This window comes from Pantherophis guttatus, chromosome 3 (genome assembly GCF_059756535.1).
Source record: "Pantherophis guttatus breed Tessera chromosome 3, ASM5975653v1, whole genome shotgun sequence".
NCBI classification, from domain to species: Eukaryota; Metazoa; Chordata; class Lepidosauria; order Squamata; family Colubridae; genus Pantherophis; species Pantherophis guttatus.
Window position 1 is genome coordinate 24,723,967 of NC_142065.1, and position 19,424 is coordinate 24,743,390.

At 39.8% G+C, this 19,424-nt stretch overlaps 1 protein-coding gene across 13 annotated transcripts in view; it reads left to right on the top strand.

Moving 5' to 3' along the window:
* Positions 1–19,424, top strand: part of SULF2 (sulfatase 2) — a 293,351-nt gene that overhangs the window by 68,340 nt on the left and 205,587 nt on the right. For 9 of the 13 annotated variants that reach the window (XM_034413833.3, XM_087889122.1, XM_087889126.1 and 6 more), the window contains one exon: positions 15,514–15,567. The exons of the other annotated variants lie outside the window; for them this stretch is intronic. The gene's annotated coding sequence lies outside the window, so the exon portion shown is untranslated. The remainder of the gene's footprint in view (positions 1–15,513; positions 15,568–19,424) is intronic. 13 annotated transcript variants of the gene reach the window in all.

Below are 19,424 nucleotides of genomic sequence, written 5' to 3' on the forward strand. Positions count from 1 at the left end.
TCGTAGTGTAAAATGGGAGGTGCCAGTCTGGGTATTCCTTGCTCTAGCTCTATGTCCTGAGCTGAAAAGTTCTGAAGATCCGCCTCCCTGGTGACGTCTCTTCAGTTTTGCCAGCGAAGCGAAAGCGAATGGTACGCAGTCCAGGCCAATGTACGCAGACTGAAAGATAGAAACAACATGCTCCACCAGGGGAGCTGGTCCAGGCAGCCACAAGCAGGGTGGGGCTGGCACCTCCCATTTTACACTACGAGAAGGAACATATCACGGTAAGACCAACGTCCCTTCTCCATAGTGTAGAAATGGGAGGTGCCAGTCTGGGATATACCAAAGACTGACCAGCCCTAAGGGAGGGAGCTGTCCTGGGCCGACCCTGGATCTTCATGAACCCGCTGCAGTACCCTTCTCCCAAAGGCCGCCTCCGCCGAAGCGAAGGAGTCAAGTCTATAGTGACGGATGAAGGGAGTGGGAGAAGTCCATGTGGCCGCCCTACAAATGTCTTCCACTGACACCTGAGTAGACCAGGCCGCAGTCGTGGCAGCAGTCGTGGTGGAGTGGGCCATTATCCCTGAAGGCACCGGGAGAGCCTGAAGCTCATATGCAGATGCACGTCCTAAACCAGCGTCCCACCGTGGAAGAGGTCACCCTGTGGCCAAGAGTCGACGGCTGAAAAGAGACAAAGAGAGCCTCCGTCTTTCGGAAAGAAGAGGTTCTAAAAATGTAAATACGGAGGGCCCTCTTCACATCCAAAGTGTGCCAGCTCTGCTCCAAAGCGTGCTGAGGCCGAGGACAGAAGTCTGGCAGGATCAACTCCTGTGCTCGGTGGAACAAGAAGTTGACCTTAGGAAGGAAGGCAGGGTCCAGCCACAGAACCACCCTGTTGGGATGAAAAATACAGAGGTCTTTCCGCACCGATAAAGCTGCCAACTCTGAGATCTGTCGGGCGGACGTGACGGCCACAAGGAAAGCTACCTTACACGATAGGAGACGGAGACTAGTCTCCCTCAACGGTTCGAAAGGTGCCTTAGTCAAAGCCTGAAGAACCTTAGCGAGATCCCAAGTGGGATAACGGTGAAGAGGCGGCGGTCTTAAATTAGTTGCCCCACGCAGAAAGATCTTCACCCTCGGATGGTTAGCAAGGGAGCCCCACCTCCCAAATGTCAAGACAGTGCCTAGCGCAGCCACCTGTCGCCATAGAGTGGAAAGTCCCATGTCCAACCCATCCTGCAGGAACTCCAGCACCTCCACCACCGATGCTGAAGTCGGGCTCAACTGTCTGGAGGCACACCACCCGGCAAACCTGTTCCACGTTGCCTCATATATTCGCATGGTGGAGGGCCGCCTGGCCGCCTGCATAGTCCTGATGACCCTGGTCGGAAAGTTCTCCCGCCTCAAGAGGCCCCGCTCAACCTCCAAGCGGCTAACTGCAGTCTCTGCGGGTCCGGATGCTGAACCGGGCCCTGGCTGAGCGTGACTCTGTCCGGGGGAATCCGCCAGGGAGTGGCGACCGACAGGTCGACCAGGTTGGCGAACCAAAGGCGTCTGGGCCAATAAGGAGCCACTAAAACCAGTTCCGCCCCCTCCAGTATCAACTTCCGAATGACGGCCGGGATTAGGGGTAGGGGAGGGAATGCGTAAAGGAGGCCCCTGGGCCACAGGGTCCGCAGAGCGTCCACCCCCGCCGCTCCTGGGGCAGGAAACCGGGAGAAGAAAAGGTGGAGTTGTGCGTTCGCTGGGGAGGCGAAGAGGTCCACTACCGGGCGGCTGAACCGGTCGACTATCTCTGCCAAGAAGTTGGGATGGAGCCTCCACTCCGAGGGATCCACAATGGCTCGGCTCAGCCAGTCGGCTTCTACGTTGTCCGTCCCTGCTATGTAGTCCGCTGTCAGAGACAAAAGGTGAGTCTCTGCCCAAAGACAGAGGGTCTCCGCCTCTCGCATTAGAGGCCCGGAATGAGTTCCCCCTTGCCTGTTGATATGGGCTTTTGTCGTCGTATTGTCTGTGAGAAGGAGCACATGCTGCCCCCTCACCTGCGGTAGAAAGGTCTGAAGAGACAGACGGGCAGCCCGGAGCTCCAACCAATTGATCTGATGGAATAGATCCTGGCAGGACCAGCGGCCCTGGGCCACCTGAGACCCGCAATGGCCCCCCCAGCCCGTCAGACTGGCATCCGACGTTACTATCACCCTGCGGGATTCCCTGAAGAAGCACCCCTTCTGGATGGCCCCCGACGTCCACCAGGTCAGGGATCGTAGGACCCGTGGGGGAACCTGAACCCTCATCTTGGATGAGCTCGTTCCTGCCTTCTGAAAGGGGAGCAAGAACCACTGTAGTGGTCTCGCATGGAACCTGGCCCAGGGAACTATGTTCATACAAGAAATCATTTTCCCCAACAATTGGGATAGCTGGGCTACCTGAACTGACTGGGATCCCTGAATGGACTGAATCAGCGCCCTGATACTGTCCTGTCTGTCCGGGGACAAGAAGACCTGCCCCGCTATCGTGTCTATCAGGGCCCCCAGGTGAACTAACCTTGTAGAAGGTACGAGATGACTGCCAGATTCACCGAGAACCCGTGGTCCCTCAATACCTGTATTGTCGTGGCCAAGTCCTGTTCCGCTCGCCGCTGGGAGGACCCCTGTATGAGCAGATCGTCGAGGTAACACTGAATTCTGATGGGAAGAGACCTGAGATACGCCGCCAAGGCAGAGAGAATCTTGGTAAACGTCCGGGGGGCAGAGGCCAACCCGAACGGCAGGGCAAGATATTGAAAATGACGGCCTGAATAGCAAAACCTCAGGTATTGACGATGCTCCGGCCGAATTGGGATGTGGAGGTAGGCTTCGGTCAAATCTATGGAGGCTAGGAAGTCTCCCTCCCTGATTCCGGCTAAAATGGAATGCAGGGAGTGCATTTTGAACCTTCTGTAAACGATAAACTCGTTGAGGCCTTTCAAATTTAGAATTGCCCTCCACCCTCCCGAGTCCTTTGGGATGACAAAGAGGATGGAATACAACCCGCACCCCCACTGCCCCCGTGGAACCGGCTGAATGGCCCGGATATCCAGCAAATGCTGGATAGCTGATTCCATGAGTTCCCGCCTGAGCGGGTCTCCAGAAACGGGGCAGCGGAGGAAATGCCTTGGAGGGGGTGAAAGGAATTCGAGGGAGAGCCCTGCTCTTACTGTCTCCCTCACCCAATTGTCTGTAGTAAGGTCGTCCCAGCGGTCTGCAAACAGGCCGAGCCTGTCCCCAAGAGGATCCAGTGATGGATAGTCACTTAGATCTCCTGGCCCCTCTGCCACCGGAGCCCCTAAAGGGCTTGTTGGACGACTGTTGGCGACCCCGGGAAAAGACTGATCTATCTGCCTGATAATTAGGTCTGAAGGAGTGAAAGGGCCGTTGCTGACGGGGAAAACTTGGCCCGGCTCCCTCCTGGCAGAAGGAGGGCCGCCTATAGTAAGGGGATGAACGGAAATCCGTTCGCCTGCTCTGGGACGGGAGGACCTTCCTTTTATCCCTTGTCTCGATAAGTAGGGGATCTAAGGCTTGTCCAAAAAGAAACCCCCCTTCAAAGGGAGCGGAAGCCAACTTCCACTTGTTCTTCCCGTCCATTCGCCAATGACGTAGCCATAGCATATGTCTAGTGATGACAGACGAAGCCATGGCCCTGGCAGAGAACCTGGCAGCTACTAAGGTAGCGTCCGCCATGTATTCAGCTGCAGCCAAAATTTTAGAAAGGTCTTGGTGGGCCCGAACATCATCTGGTGCCAAATGGCCTTGAAGCTGGCGAAGCCATCTGACCGACGCTCTGGTGAGAAAGGATGCTGCCGAAGAAGCTCTTACAGCCCAGGCATCCGCCTGGTGCGCACGACGAAGTGCAGTCTCCTCTCGCCTATCTTCTGCCTTTAAGGCGTCCTCTGCATCAGGTGGTAAAACAGAAAAAGAGGTGAGAGCCGCCACCGGAGCGTCCACCTTTGGAACCTCCAGCAAGTTAAGCATGTCCGCATCCACCGTAAACAACTGGTTGTCCAGCCCTGAGGCCCTGGAGGGAAGAGCTGGGGCCGCCCACTGTCTACGGATCATGTCCAGAAATATTCCCAGGATAAGAATAGTATCTGCCTCCACCACCTGTTCTGTGAAAAGATAATCATCCTGCTCTCCAGCACCCGAGGTACCAGAGAGTGCTGGGTCAGGACCCAATCGAGCAGTGGCCCTGGCCTTAATCAGAAGTGGCTTCAAAAGGGCTGGATTAAATAAACCCTTGAAAGCGGGCCTGGGTGGTTGGATCTGATCCCCATCCGAAATCTCCCCCTCCTCCAGATAGTCTTCTGTAAAGTCAACTAGTTCAGAAGGGGAAGGAGAGATCTGTCCAAGGTAATCCTCAGAAGGGGCAGGATATCCCTGGGACTCCACCTCAGGTCTAAGGGCATACATTTGGGCAAACATCTGCGACTGAAGCTGCATCCCTTCTGCAATGCCCTGCCTAATAGCCTGCTCCACCCAAGACTTCATGGAATTCTGAACATCCCGCTCCCCTTCATCCTGGCGAAGGCCAGCCGCTGTGGGGGTAAAGGTGGCTTCAGGGCGTTTGTTGGTCCCAGAAGGCCCTGGACATTGCTGGGGCTCGGCCTGCAATTCTGGAGACCATGCCCTGGATGGCCCAGCCAAGGTAGGAGAATGGACAGTCTGAGAGACAGAATCTTCCACAGTCTGAACTGATGTCTGAAGCCCAGGCACAGTGGCTTGAGGGGGGTCAGCAGCCTTATTAATGGCAGCGGCCTTTGCAAATTCTCTGTCCAAAGCCCGGTGCCTAACTTGAGCTGTCTTTTCCTTAGCCTTGGAACGCCCGGGGCGAGCTCTAGCCTTGGCCTTAATTTTATTGGCTGCAGCAAGGCTGGCAGTTTGTGGCCTAGAGGCCCTACCCCTGTCAGGCAGAGGTGACCAGGAGCCCTCAGCAGAGAAAGATGGTTGCCTGTCAGTATCCCCCATGATGTTAAGTCAGATGGCAGTCACAGGAAACCAAATTCCAAATACTCTGCAAAAAAAAAAGAAAAAATTATTTACACTGGCTCAAAGCTCAGGAGCTAAAATCTTGCAACCATGAGCTGTGCTGAGCTGAAAAAAACTGAAGAGACGTCACCAGGGAGGCGGATCTTCAGAACTTTTCAGCTCAGGACATAGAGCTAGAGCAAGGAATACTCAGACTGGCACCTCCCATTTCTACACTATGGAGAAATGGAAATTAATACAGGTAGTCCTTGACTTACAACCATTTGTTTAGTGAATGTTAAAAGTTACAATAGTACTGAAAAAGTGACTTATGACTGTTTTTCACACTTATAACCATTGCAGCATTTCCATAGTCACGGATTAAAATTCAGATGGTTGGCTTGTATTTATGGTGGTTGTAGTGCCCAGCTCATGTGATGTCCTTTTGTGATCTTTGAAAAACACAGTCAATAAGGAAGCTAGATCACTTAACTATGTTATTTATTTAGCAACTGTAGTGCAGTGGTGGGTTTCAAATTTTTTTACTATCGGTTCTGTGGGCATGGCTTGGTGGGCATGGCGTGGCTTGGTGGGCTTGGCAGGGGAGGGTTACTGCAAAATCCCCATTTCCTCCAGATCAGCTGGGACTTGGGAGGCAGAGAGTAGATGGGGGCGGGGCCAGTCAGAATTTTTACTACTGGTTCTCCGAACTACTCAAAATTTCCGCTACTGGTTCTCCAGAACTGGTCAGAACCTGCTGAAACCCACCTCTGCTGTAGTGATACGCTTAACATATGTGCCAAGAAAGGTTATAAAATGGGGTAAAACTTGCTTCTTAGCAACGGAAAATTTAGACTCAATTGTCATTTAAGTTGAGGACTATCTCAAAACTACTAAACTTAGTTTTAGTAGAATATAATATTTCTAGGGCTAGCAGATTTTGGACTGCCAAAATCTAGAAGGTATCTTTTTTTCTAGTGGCTCTCTTGATTTTTGCAGTGCAAATGTACTAGGCATAAATATATGGTCTACATTTTTATGATCAAAGTTTCTGATAGTTTGCTGAAGTAGATTTAAAAGCATCTTCAGTACATATTACTAATTTACAGATACACTGCAGGTATTGATTGATTATGTGGCATCAAGTTGGTATTTATTCTTGGTGAATGCGTAGATAGGATCTTGTCCAGAATGATCTATCATCCACATGGCCCTTCAGATCTCCCAACAGTATACCCATTACCATAGTAATTGTGTTCATTCATCTTGCTGCTGGTTGTCTTCTTCTCTTTCTTTTCACCCTTACCAGCTTTGTGGACCTCTCAAAGGAATCGAGTATTCACTTGCATCTTAAATAGTATCAAAGTTCAAAAGCATCAATATTCTTCCTGTTTTGCTTCTTCAAAGTCTAACTTTATATAGAGTGGTCATAGCTATTACAATTGCTTGCATGATTGTAATATTTGTAAGTATAAACATCTGAAGATAGATAGACAGACAAATATTATTTTCAAAGTAAATAGTTAAAATACAAAATTAAAACTGAAAGAGGAAAAGAGGACAACAGGAAAAATTAAATATTTTTTTTCCAAAGCCTTCATGGCTGTTCTACTGACTGCTAGTCTACAATATATTGCTTGTTCCTTCAAAAATTGCCCTTCATTTTGTCCTCATTGTCAGTTCTAAGGCTGGTTGTTCTCAGTTTGATTTTCTTTATATTTAATTTCAGTTCCTTTTTTTGGCACTATAGGTTACCTGCCTAGTGTCATCAACATAATACAAATAATTGATGTTTCTTCCTCCAATTTTAAAATTATGTTCCTCTTCTTCCAATCCAGTTACCCTTAATTCATCTTACAGATTGAATAAATAAGAGACTATATAGTCTTGTCTCACTTCTTTGCCAACCTGGAACCAGTCTGTTTCTTCATGTTCTGTCCATACTGTGGCTTCCTGACCTATATATAGTTTTCTCATGAGGATTAGAGATGTTCTGCAATTCAATCAAGCACTCAATTTGAAATCCTAAAGCTGTACTGTCCATCAGAAAATACAGGACTGGGATTAATGAATCACTGATTTGAATTACTTTAATGATATTCCATATGGTTTGGATATTGCATAGTAATACTATTCATTTAAGTCAGGAGTGAAATCCAGCAAGTTCTGACAGGTTCTGGAGAACAGGTAACAGAAATTTTGAGTAGTTCAAAATACCACCTTTGGATGACCCCAGAGTAGGGTGGGAATGGAGATTTTGCAGTATCCTTCCCCTGGAGTGGGGTGGGAATGGAAATTTTGCAGTATCTTCCCCCTGCCACACCCACCAAGCCACACCACACCACGCCCACCAAGCCACGCCACAGAACCAGTAGTAAAAAAAATTTGGATTTCACCACTGATTTAAGTTGATAAAAGATTGTAAACTACCCAGAGTTGCTGTATTATGAGATGGGCGGCATAGAAATGTAATGATTTTTGTTTAAATTTTCTGAAAATTGCATCAAATACCAGACCTTGAATTTGCTTGTTTGTTCCAGAAGACAAATCAAAGAGATTACATCAATATCTTGCCCCGGTATCTGGAAGCTGGGATAAACTCTGCATGAGACAACACAGGGTGACATTGGTTCTCAGCAAGATGGAGGTCCTATTAGTTGACTTCTTTAGACTTTAGACTTCTTTATTTTGAGTACAGCATCTGAGTTGTATAGGTGTCAGTTGCAGGTAGAAATACTGATCTTCCTGCTGTTAAGTTTGATGTTTTAGTGATGACTTTCATCTTTTAAAAAACTAAAACTTGTCTAAATTACTCAGCGCTCATTTTATAATGACCTAATATAATCACTCTTATCATAATTTGGAATTGGAAGGAATGATTGAAACTGTTGCTAAAGAATTTTAGACTTGTGAAGTTGATTAAAAACTGAAGGTAATTTATTTTTAAATAAATGAACTAAACTAATGAACAGGAGCATCTTCCATAGGACAATGGCTTTTCTATTTTATTTTTTAAAAAACATCTAAAGGAAAATGTGACAAACATTTATAAAAAGGATAGACTATCTTGATAAGAATGTACTACATTTTAGTTAAAGTACTGAAGTTAATACTTTTTGTAGATTTTTCATTAAAAATAAAAATAAAAAAATAAAATAAAAATCTATCTATTTTTATTAAAAGGTGAACTGAGCTAAAGGAGGAACAATGCTGTTCAAAAGATATTATCTTTTTGTAGCCTTTAACATAGATGCACATTAAAAAAAGCTTTATCCATGGTGATTAGATCATTTCATGTCACTGTTTTGTTGCAGAAAAATATTGCCTTTAAGCATAGAGTCTAGCTATGGAGCCACTCCTTAAAATACTCCGTTGCATCTGAGCAATTTGGAGAAAGGATGAGAAATTAGATGGGCCTGTAGCCATTCCAGCACTGCCGTATATTTGTATGATCTATCTTATGCAACTTTTTTAACGTTTTGCACTTTCTATCTAGCTTGCAAATTTGTTCCGACATCTTGGAAAAATCAATTTGCTTTTTATGCTTTTCTATCCAGTATGGATCAATTTTTCCCTCAGGAATAAATTGAAGATATAGTAGAAGTTTAAATGACTTACTTGTGCTTAGTGCAGAATGGCAAGGATTGTGAATGAGGGAACGCTTGTATAAATAAGCTTTTGCCTTTTTACCAGCTAAATATTTTTTTTTTTACAAAAAGAGAGAAAAACAAAACAGCAGCCAACCAAGCAGTGCCAACAAATTTAAAATTAAAGATTTTATCTGATAAAATATTCTGTTTTCTATTTAATCGTACTTTGTTAAATATCCTAAGACATATGCTGAATTTTAAGTTTGTTTTTCAATCTATCATGCATGAAGTTATTGCAAGCTTAAAAAGCTAACTTTGATCACCCTGAGGAAATGAGCTGTTAAACAAGCCTAATTTGACTCCAGATGCATGAGCTATGTGACCTAATTTGCTCTGTGACTCAGCATTGATCCAACTGTTTCACGTTTCCCTCTGACTATTGGCTTTAAATCAAGAATGGGTGATTGTCAATTTCCACTCAGATTTTCATTTCCCTAAGTTTGTTCTGGCCTGGTTTTGCATCAGGTGGCAAATTGATTCTGTTTTTTAAAAGATGCAAATAATTTAACGTTCTGTAATATAATTTTCGCACACCATATGATGTATTACAATGCAACATAAGAGTTCTTAAAAGCGTTCTGTTTGGGGAGCTACAAATTAAATAAATGAATACAAAAATTTAGATCAACCGGTTTCTCCATCAACTCAATTAGTAACATATCTTCAGTGGCAGAGCTGAACCATTGTCTCTAATAAAAGCCATAATTAAGTTTATTTCAGCTCATAAAGACAGCTATTCCTAGCAGATTTACAAATAATTCAGGTTGTGCCTGAGGCTAACATTTACACAAAGTAGGTTATTCTAAGTGCCTCTAATATTTAGAATTTTAATACCATATTTTATATAGTCTTGCGGTATGGACGCAATCAGTTACAGAATATTTAGTTATCCATTTTTCTAGGTCCTCCTAATATTGTTTACCATTGTCCTTTCACAGGGCATACAACACACATCTAGATTACTAGCAATCATTTCTTTAAAAAAATAATCTACATACAGGGGCCATTATGGAGCCCAAAAGAATTTATTGGAAATAAAAATAATGCTGAAATGTGATACAATATGCCAACTTCCCATTTTTCAAAATTAACCTAAACATAATTGAGCACCCCAATGTAACACTTCAGAGCTGTTTGTTATTTTTTTCAGGGCATATTTTTGTTGACTGTAGTTTTCAATAGATGGTACTAGGAGATACATACACAGTATTGAAATACCATTTTACATTCATTCTCAGTCTAGCTTGAAGTTCTTCTTACCTAAATTATTCTTTATTATTGAATAAGCCTAGCAGTTTGAATAGGGCAGTGTTCTCCACTTAACTTGAAGAATAGCTTAGAAGGTTTTCAGGTAGTGTACACAATTATACCCTCCGTTACCTAAAATTTCATTTTGTATAAATGCGTGGACAACTTTGTGGGAAAGTGGAAGAAGGGAAATGAGGGAAATATTAATAAGTGTATTCCACACAGCCAAGATTAAATGATTATTGGCTTAAAATGATTGTCCTGCTAAATGAAAATAATTGTGGATTAAATAATATTCCAAATAGAAGTAGTTACACTGGTATATCTCTTTATGATCTTCCAGTTGACCAACATATGGGCTTTTTTTATTAGAACTGCAAATAATAAAGCAATTGCAGGACAGATAAACTGTCTAGAAAGGTGTTGGCACTGGTGAAACTTATTTAAAGAATCCAGTGGTATTATTTAAAAGTCCAGTGGTATTCCTAAAAGCAGTTTGATGAATTAGCCCTTGATGTTATGTATAGTTGTAGGTTTTCATTCTTGTGCCATCTGCCCACCAGAAACAAAGACAAGGAAAGAATAAAAAAGTACAAAAGATGGAAGGATTAATTTAATTTAAATTAATTAATTTAAATTAATTTATCTCCAGTTTAAAAGAATATTAAGCTTACATCTGGAAAGAACTTTTTATTCTGGTTGGATTAAATAGGACTAGGCTTGTTAGATCAATATTCTTTCAGCAAATTTCACCTGTTGTTCAAGGGGCTAAATTTGCACACTGTTTTTGGTTTGAATGAAATATATAAATGTCTGAATTAATCACAGAAGAAACTTAATAGAACAGATGAAAAAGTAGGTAGTTGATAAAGCTGCCTGTTGATAAAAGAGAAGAAGCTGCAACTTTTGTCTTGATTAAGCTGTCAAGAAAACAGTTTTGTAACCCAGTTATGTTTATGGGTTGTTATTACATAAGAAGTAGGAACATGTTTGAGGGGAGTCTGAGAAAGGTGCTTTACAGCCTGAGTTCTTTCTTTTTGGCCTCCCTGTAAGATTGCCATGATGATAAGACGGGCAGTAGTCAGTAATGAAGGATGAAAGGCAGTGCAGAACACAATATTCTAAAGAAAGTACTAGATAAAGTAGCAGAAGCAGCTACCTTCTAGTGTCCCCTGCATAGTTTGGGAACCTGTATACATTTGAATTCAGAAGTACAGTATTTTGTATTTCTAAATAGTCTAAATATTGTTCAAATTAATCTTAACTATTGGTTCTTGTAGTTAAATTCTAACCAATTATTCTACTATAGTTTGGATTGATCATATCATATCTTGAGTAGTGACATTCTGACTTTTTAGTAATAGCAATAGCACTTGGACTTACATACTGCCTTACATAGTGCTTTACAGCACTCTCTGGGCCAGGGGTTACCAACCTTTCAGACCTCAAGGACCACTAAATTCATAATTTTAAATCCTGCAGACCATTAATATGAATTTTTTAAAAAGATAAATAGTATTTAATGCAATATAAAAATGCAAATAATTTTTCTGCGGACCACCAAAATTTTCTCACGGACCACCAGTGGTCCACGGACCACCAGTTGGTGACCGCTGCTCTGGGCAGTTTACAATGTCAGCAGATTGTCCCCAACAATCTGAGTCCTCATTTTACAGATCTCAGAAGGATAAAAAGCTGAGTCAACTTTGAGCCCCATAAGGATCAAACTCCAGGCTTTGGGCAGTTTGCCTACAACACTGCATTCTATCCACTGTGCCCCCCGGCTCCTTTTAAGAAAGTTTCAGAGAAATTGAGATAAATCCAGTGAAAGACAACAAAAATGATCAGGAGGATTAGTAACTAAGTCATATAAGGAAAAAGAACGTAGGCACATTTAGCCTTGAGTAGAAACAACTTGGTAAGGATGTGGTAGCATTCTTCAAATATCTGATGACTTCACATACTATCTTTATCATCCTAGGGAACAAGACAAAGAATACTATATTTAATAGTTACACAAAGACACTTCCCAAATAATATCAGAAAAAAACCTTCCTAATAATAGGACTAGTTTAACACTGGAACTAGCTGAGGAAAAAAGAAGTTATTCCTGGTTCACAGATACAATTTCTAAAATGTTTATAGGGGATGACCGAGTATTGCTTTGCAACTTGCATGTAGACTTTGCTTCACATGTATTTAGCGGTTTATTTATAAATGTCAAGTTAATTATAAATGTCCAATACATTATTACCACAAAATAGTTGACCTTGTGAAAGTCTGCCTATCTGAAACTTCATACCGCTTTCAGTAAGTGGTGAGTGCAAAACAAAAGTGATTGACTCAGCACTGCCTCTGAAGTTTTATTAATAGAGTTGTACAGATAATCTTTACCTGAAATGATAAAAGAATGGAAACCAGAATAATCTTCAAACAGTATTGCAGTGGATTTATAATGAATAAATGTCTCACAAGGCAAGAGCAATTGGAATGAGTGTCAAATCACATAAAGTGTTTGCACAGCAGCATGTAGGCAGAAAAATAACCATTCTACACAACAGAATATGACTTTGGTTTTAGAAATTAGAGAGTTCAGAATTCATTGTATGAAAACAAAGAACTTTAAACCAGAGAGAGGCAGTGCAAAGATAAAAATGGTAATTTACTCAGGCAACCCTCCTTCACTGAACATTGTGGAATATTAAAGGAAAAGAATGGTTATTCAGAAGACTTAATTTGTTTTTCCAGAAGGTATTTAACATGTATCTTTCTGTGTCATCTCTTAAAGGCTATTACAATAGTAGCCGCTAGATTTTATAAAAAGACAACGATATAAATATATTGGCCTTAACATTCTTCTAGATTTGATTGCTGATTTGAATTGACTTGACACTTTGAATGAGTGTAATGATTCAAATTAAAGCAGAACAGCTCTACATAAATTGACCCTCTTTCAGAAGAGATCAACATTTTAATCCAGTAATTACCATTTTCAACTCCTTTACCCTGCATTTTAGGATACTGGTTAATTCTAAAATGATTTACAGATAGTAGAGATGGAATGTCATTATGCCTGTCAGGACTGTTTCATTGCCCTCTGATAAGATGTAGGTTATCCCTGTTGGAAGTAAAACCTGTGGATTTCAGTGGAATATCAGCAGGGATGGGCTTCAAAAATTTTAGCAAGGGGTTCTCTGCCCAGTTGCTGGATGGACGTGGCGTAATCAGCCTCCTGGAATACAGCAGGGGGGGGTTGCCCTCCCCGGACTTCGGAGGCTTTCCTTGAGCCTCCAAGAGGGCGAAAACAGCCTCCTCAGGCTGCGGAGGCCCTCTGGAGGCTGGAAACAGGCCCATTTCCAGCCTTCCCAAACTTCTGGTAGGCCTGTTTTTTCCCTCCCCAAGCTTCCAGGCACGCCCTGCACTTACCTGCATCCAAAACAGGCCATGTGGGGACTCCTGGGAGGGGCAGGGCGGGCGGCGCCAGCCAGGAGTGGGATTTGGGGGGTTCTCCGAACTGCACAGAAGCTTAGCTAGAGGTTCTCTCGAACCCCTGCGAACCCCCAGCAGCCCACCCCTGACTATCAGTGGTATACTATTTTTCTTTGGTTGATTTCCAATATATTGATCCTGTTCTTGAATTCAGCTAGCTTAGGGAAATTCTACTCTACTACTCAATGTCTTACTTGCTAAAAGCATTAACAAAAAAGATCCAAAACAGTTTCCCTTCTGAATAAAAAAATATTTTTGTTATCTTTTTAAAAAGAGTGTGTGCATGCCTAGTGGCACATTAAGGTCAACTCACTGCTTATCTCACAGGACCTTGTAACAAATGAAGAAAGATGGAACATTAATTAATTACACCAATTACATTAATGATGCAGTCTGAGTGTTACTACTAAATTGTCTTTCAGATTGTACTTCATCTCCTTTGATGATGTATGAAGTATGATCTCCTGTACTTCATCTCCTTTGATGAAGTATGATCTATAAAATTAGCACTCTACTCTTACTAACAAATAACCTTGTTCATTTTAGAAATCAGAAAACATTTTTAATGGAATATATTAAAGTAGGAAATACAGGTGTTACGTTATTTTTCTCTTGTTTATCCATACTATGAATAATATGGATTTGTGGTGCTTGTTTCTACTTGGTAAAGCATACTTTCATTTTCCCTCTTTGGCAGAATGATTTAGCTGACACAGAGGAGACAGTGTTAAATGCATGTTTATTTCTATTTATTTAAACTTTGTCCTTTCATGCAGCAAACTATTAATCTTCTAAGACAATGGTCCTTTTTTCTTGTCTTAAAATAACTGCAGGTCTTATAGATAAGCCAACAACGTACAAAAATCATTCCTCCATTTTTGCTTATTTGTGGTTCTATATTCATAAACATAAGAACATGCAGTGCTCTCTGAAAACAGTTTTAAGGCTATGACTTATTTCTTTTTACATCCCTCCCTTTGAATTATTGAGGAAACTATAAATTATAAATTTATATTTTCTTCTTCCAGCATTTTTAATATATATATATATATATATATATATATATATATATATATATATATATATATATATATATATATATATACATACTGTATATGCAGTGTTCCTTCTTTTCAATAATAACCAAGACTTTTCTGAAATTTGCTAATATGCCTTTATTAAAGCTTTAAGTGAACTGATGTTGGGATATTTGTTATAACAGAAAATTGCATAACATTCTGTCATTGTAATACAAAGAATTCTAATATTGATAGAATCAGGGTAATTTGCCCCAACTCTATGAAATATTTGCCATATAAGCAGGCACATTTATGGAATAAATAATTAAGGCAACGTTGCTTCAACTGTCTATTTTCCCTTCAGTGATTTCATAAATAACACTTCATTTACCATTCACATTTTTTAAAAAAGTTAACAAAATATTAAGAAAATCCTAGTCATTTTACTCTTAAGAAAATCCATTCTATGTTTAAAAATTGAAAAATTCATAATAAGGTTTTATGTAATAACTTGGTAAACAGCATGCCATGTTACATTCTATTTAATATTCCTGGACAGAGCATTTCTGTCTGAAAAAAATAAGGGGACCTATACTAACAGAGGAGAGTATGAACAGTGTGTATGTGTGTGTGAGAGAGAATGTGAATAAGGCAGAAGGTTTGTGTCTTCATAAGTCAGTAGAATTCTTGTAAAATCAAGACCTCAAGTAACCTTGTTCAGGGGTGGTAATGATTAAGACTCTGTATGGTTTAGAATCAGAATCTTTCATAAATAGTTTATGCCTTCCTGCTCAAGATTAAAAAAGACTAGGTTTCAATGGTCTTTGATTTAAGAGAAGAATTAAGGGACTTAAATATTCTCTTAAGAGAAGATTTAAAGTGCGTATGCAATCACTCATATGCCAGAAAGCATTAAAATTATAGGTTAGGTTCCTGACTTTCAGAGCCACATAAACAATACATATATTTACTATTTACTAAAACTGGCATTTTAAATTGAGAAATGTTTATTATGGAAATCTATTATTAATCTCGCATCTGGGAGATCCTAGTCTATCTTTAGTTATGGAAACTCACTCCATGCGTTTAGACTAATTGCTTTCTTTCTCTTTCTCATAGGCTGCTTATTGTGAGGAAAACAGGGATAGTGCCACTTAAGCTGCTTTCCAAATGGTAGGTCAGATATACAGTATATCTAGTAAATAAATGGATAAATACATGTATCTCTGTATAGCATTATTTTTACAATAAATTGGTTAGATATTATATGCTGGTTTGATGTTGAAAAAAAATCACATAATATTGGGAGTCCTGGCTTAATAATGGTGACTGGGATTGGCAACTCCATTACTAAACAATGAGGTCATCAAGTGGCATGTCACATGACCAGAATTGCAGCAGTTCTGGTTGCTATTCTTAAGTGAATCCTGCAGAGTCATTAAGTATGATGTCACATGATTATCCTTTGGGATCTCCAGCTGGCTTCCCCATTGACTTTTCTTGTCAGAAGCTAACACTGAAGGTTGCAAAGGGTGATCACAGGACACTGCAACTGTTTGTGAGCCATTTGCTAAGCACCTAAATCACAATCATGTGTCCATAAGACCCTACAATAGCTGTAACTATGAGGACTGGTCATAAGTCTACTTGCTCAATGCTGATGTCACTTCAGATGGTTGCTGAACAAGGAGTTGTTAAGCAAGGACTACCTGTACTGTATCATCATTTATATTTTATTCTTATACAGTGTGCATAGTTTTGGGTTTCTTTCTCAAAAAGAAATTTAAAAATAATCTCTTCCCTCCCTGTTTTTTTAATAACTAAAAATCATTCAGTAAAATTGACTGGATACAGCTCCAGATATTCACACAGTCTAATTACATTATGGATCTCACTGCATCAAGATGTACTGTAAGTTGCCAGTTGAAACTCTTAAAAGAGGAAGAGATTGGTATCAGTGGCTATTAATTACTACAGATATAGATTATGTTAGGTGTGGAATATCAGTTCTTGCCAAGAAAAATGCAATTGTTGTTTTCCTATCTTGATTGTAGGCTTCCCAAGAGGCATTTGATTAGCTATGTGACTTTGCCCATGCAAGTAGAGAATGGGAATTCATTAGTATCTTATATTTTATATCACTAAACTAAGGATGTTATATCCTGCAACACTCGAATCAAGGGAATCTGTTGACCCACATTACTCTTAAACTTACATTGAAAATGCTAAATTAGTTAGTCCATAGCTGGTCTATAATTTTTATTTTAATAAGAGAGCTGTGACAAGCAATACAATGATGCCTTTCTTCAAGGTTTGGTCATAATCTTGAAGAGGTGCTTACATTCAGTTATATTCTCAAGCTTTTCCCACTAGGGTAATAATTTTCACAAAAGTGATTTCTTTTGTTTATTTTTGTTATTATTTCTTGTCTATTTTGAGAAATATTACAGTATGGCTTATAGTGAAACCAGACAAGCTATATTTCATTGCATGCACATTTATATTTCTTTATAAAATAAAATAACACTTGATGTCCCTCCCATTTTTTCTGACAATATTTTACTGACATTCATTTCAATACAATCCAGGGCATCTGCTTTTCAAGAACTATAAAAATAATCCAACTAATGTAGCCATTCTGTTCTAATTTAGCCAATTTAGCAAGAAACTAAATGTTTCTTACTAAATTGTAACTTATTTCCTGTATTAGATTGGTAATCCTTACTGGAAAGAGAAAATACGTTTAACATTCATTTCTGGTACCCATTACCTTTTAAAAGGTTATTCTGTTAATTTTTCAGGACCAGAAAAATATAAGACTGTAAATTGGCCTGATGTGGGAAACTGAATGTATGGATATTAAAAAATCCAGAAAAAATAACCATTGCTGGACCTAGTATCCATCTAATATTTTGAAATGACATATTTGCAATATGTTGCCATTAGCTAATTTAATTACATATACCTACCATAATTATTACTTCAAAATGCTTTTGTATTTTTATGTTAATAGATTATACATTCAGACGTTAATTTCATTGTTGTCTAGTAGTACATTTATTACTAGTAGTTATGCAAGCTGTACTTTGGGGGGAACTGAACTAACAAGTCAAACTTTCTGTCGTTTTGGTACAATGGAATTTATTCTGGCCTTCCCCAGCTTATTGGCTTCTCATATGTTGATTAGTAGTTTTGATCAGTAACTCAATACATTTGGAGGATACCAGGTTGAAAGTATTGTCTATCTCTGCTATTGGCATTCCAATGTCAGTATATTGTGTCTTGCCCAATGTTTTAATACAGCACTTCTAAATGTCATTTAAGTGGCATTATTTGTTATTAGTAAATTAAAGGATCTGGAATATATATTTTACATATTTTACATTTTACATAGTTAGAAGTAATATAACATTGAATAAATAAATATTTCCAGATCTACAAGTCATGCTTCCCATCATATTTTAGGTAATGCTACTACCAACCTATGATTTTCTTAGTTTTGAAATGAAGTCTCAAAACTATAAATTAATTAATTAGTGAATGCTAATTGTTAATGAAGTCTTCAAATGTTACTTCATTTTATTTTTGACCAAAGCTGTCATACATTTCATTGAAAATTATGTTTCAATAAAATGGAATAACCAGACCTGAAGCTGGCTTCTTACTGGCCTAGAATGTTATCTAGAAGAGCAGAGATTAAAATCTGTGTTTAGAACTCCACAAAGTAATGTGTCCCTTGCTTATCTCAAAAATTGAGATCCAAAATCCATAAAGCCTGAAAAAGTATAGATATTCAAGCAGATCTAGAGATGTAGCTTGTGATAGTACATTAATAAGGACTAAATCAGAAGGGAAACTTTCTCCAAATGATTGGAGTCTGGGATAAAATTCCAGAGCTCTGGTTTTATAAACCTTAGTTGCCAATAGCCAGTGATTGAATAGCTTGAACCTATCTTTCTAATCTTTCTTGTTTTCTTTAAAATATTGAGACCATCTTTTTACCCTTGGACTAGTTTCCAATTTTGCATAAATGTTGATTTAGATTCAGATTCTGGTTTCCTTGTCTTTAGCTCCTGATTTAAATAGAAGATAATTCTGTCTTGGTACAATGATACTTATACCATTGATACATACTTACACACATGATGACATATGAGGAAAATACTTGGCAAGATCTGTGTTCAAATCAATTTGCCTTTTTCGTATTTAAAATAAGAATAAATGGTAAAAATTAGATAGCAACTCAAAATTAACAATTCTTTGAACCTTTCATTTGTTTTGCCTTTCCCATTTAAGTACACATGAGTACTGCAAACACTTTGATCAGTTTCTGCAATAGTATTATTCTTTTAAATATTGATTTTTTCATTCAACAAGACTACTGAAGAATGAAATTCCAGACTCCCCCCAGAAATTCGTAAAATCTCTGATCTCCGTGTATTTCGTGTGCCCTCAAAACCATGTTGTTCCGCCAGGCTGGGCTATCAATATAAAGATTTTAATTGGTTTTAAATGGGATTTTAAATTCGGGTTTTATAAATTGGGCCTATTATTTAATAATTTTAATTATTTTTAAATATTGTCTGTTTTTGTGTTTTTAATTAGGCTGTACACCACTCTGAGTCCTTCGGGAGAAGGGCGGTATAGAAATAAAATAAATAAATAAATAAATAAATAAATAAATAAATAAATAAATAAATAAATAAATAAATAAATAAATAATAAACTTGCTCTCTGTATTTACATAAGGACGCGGTGGCTCAGTGGCTAAGACACTGAACTTATCGATCGAAAGGTCGACAGTTCAGCGGTTCAAATCCCTAGTGCCGCATAACGGGATGAGTTCCAGTTACTTGTCCCAGCTTCTGCCAACCTAGCAGTTCAAAAGCATGTAAAAAATGCAAGCAGAAAAATAGGGACCACCTAACAACGTTCCATGCCCCTTTGGCATTTAGTCATGCCGGCCATATGACCATGGAGATGTCTTCGGACAGCGCTGGCTCTTTGGCTTTGAAACAGAGATGAGCACC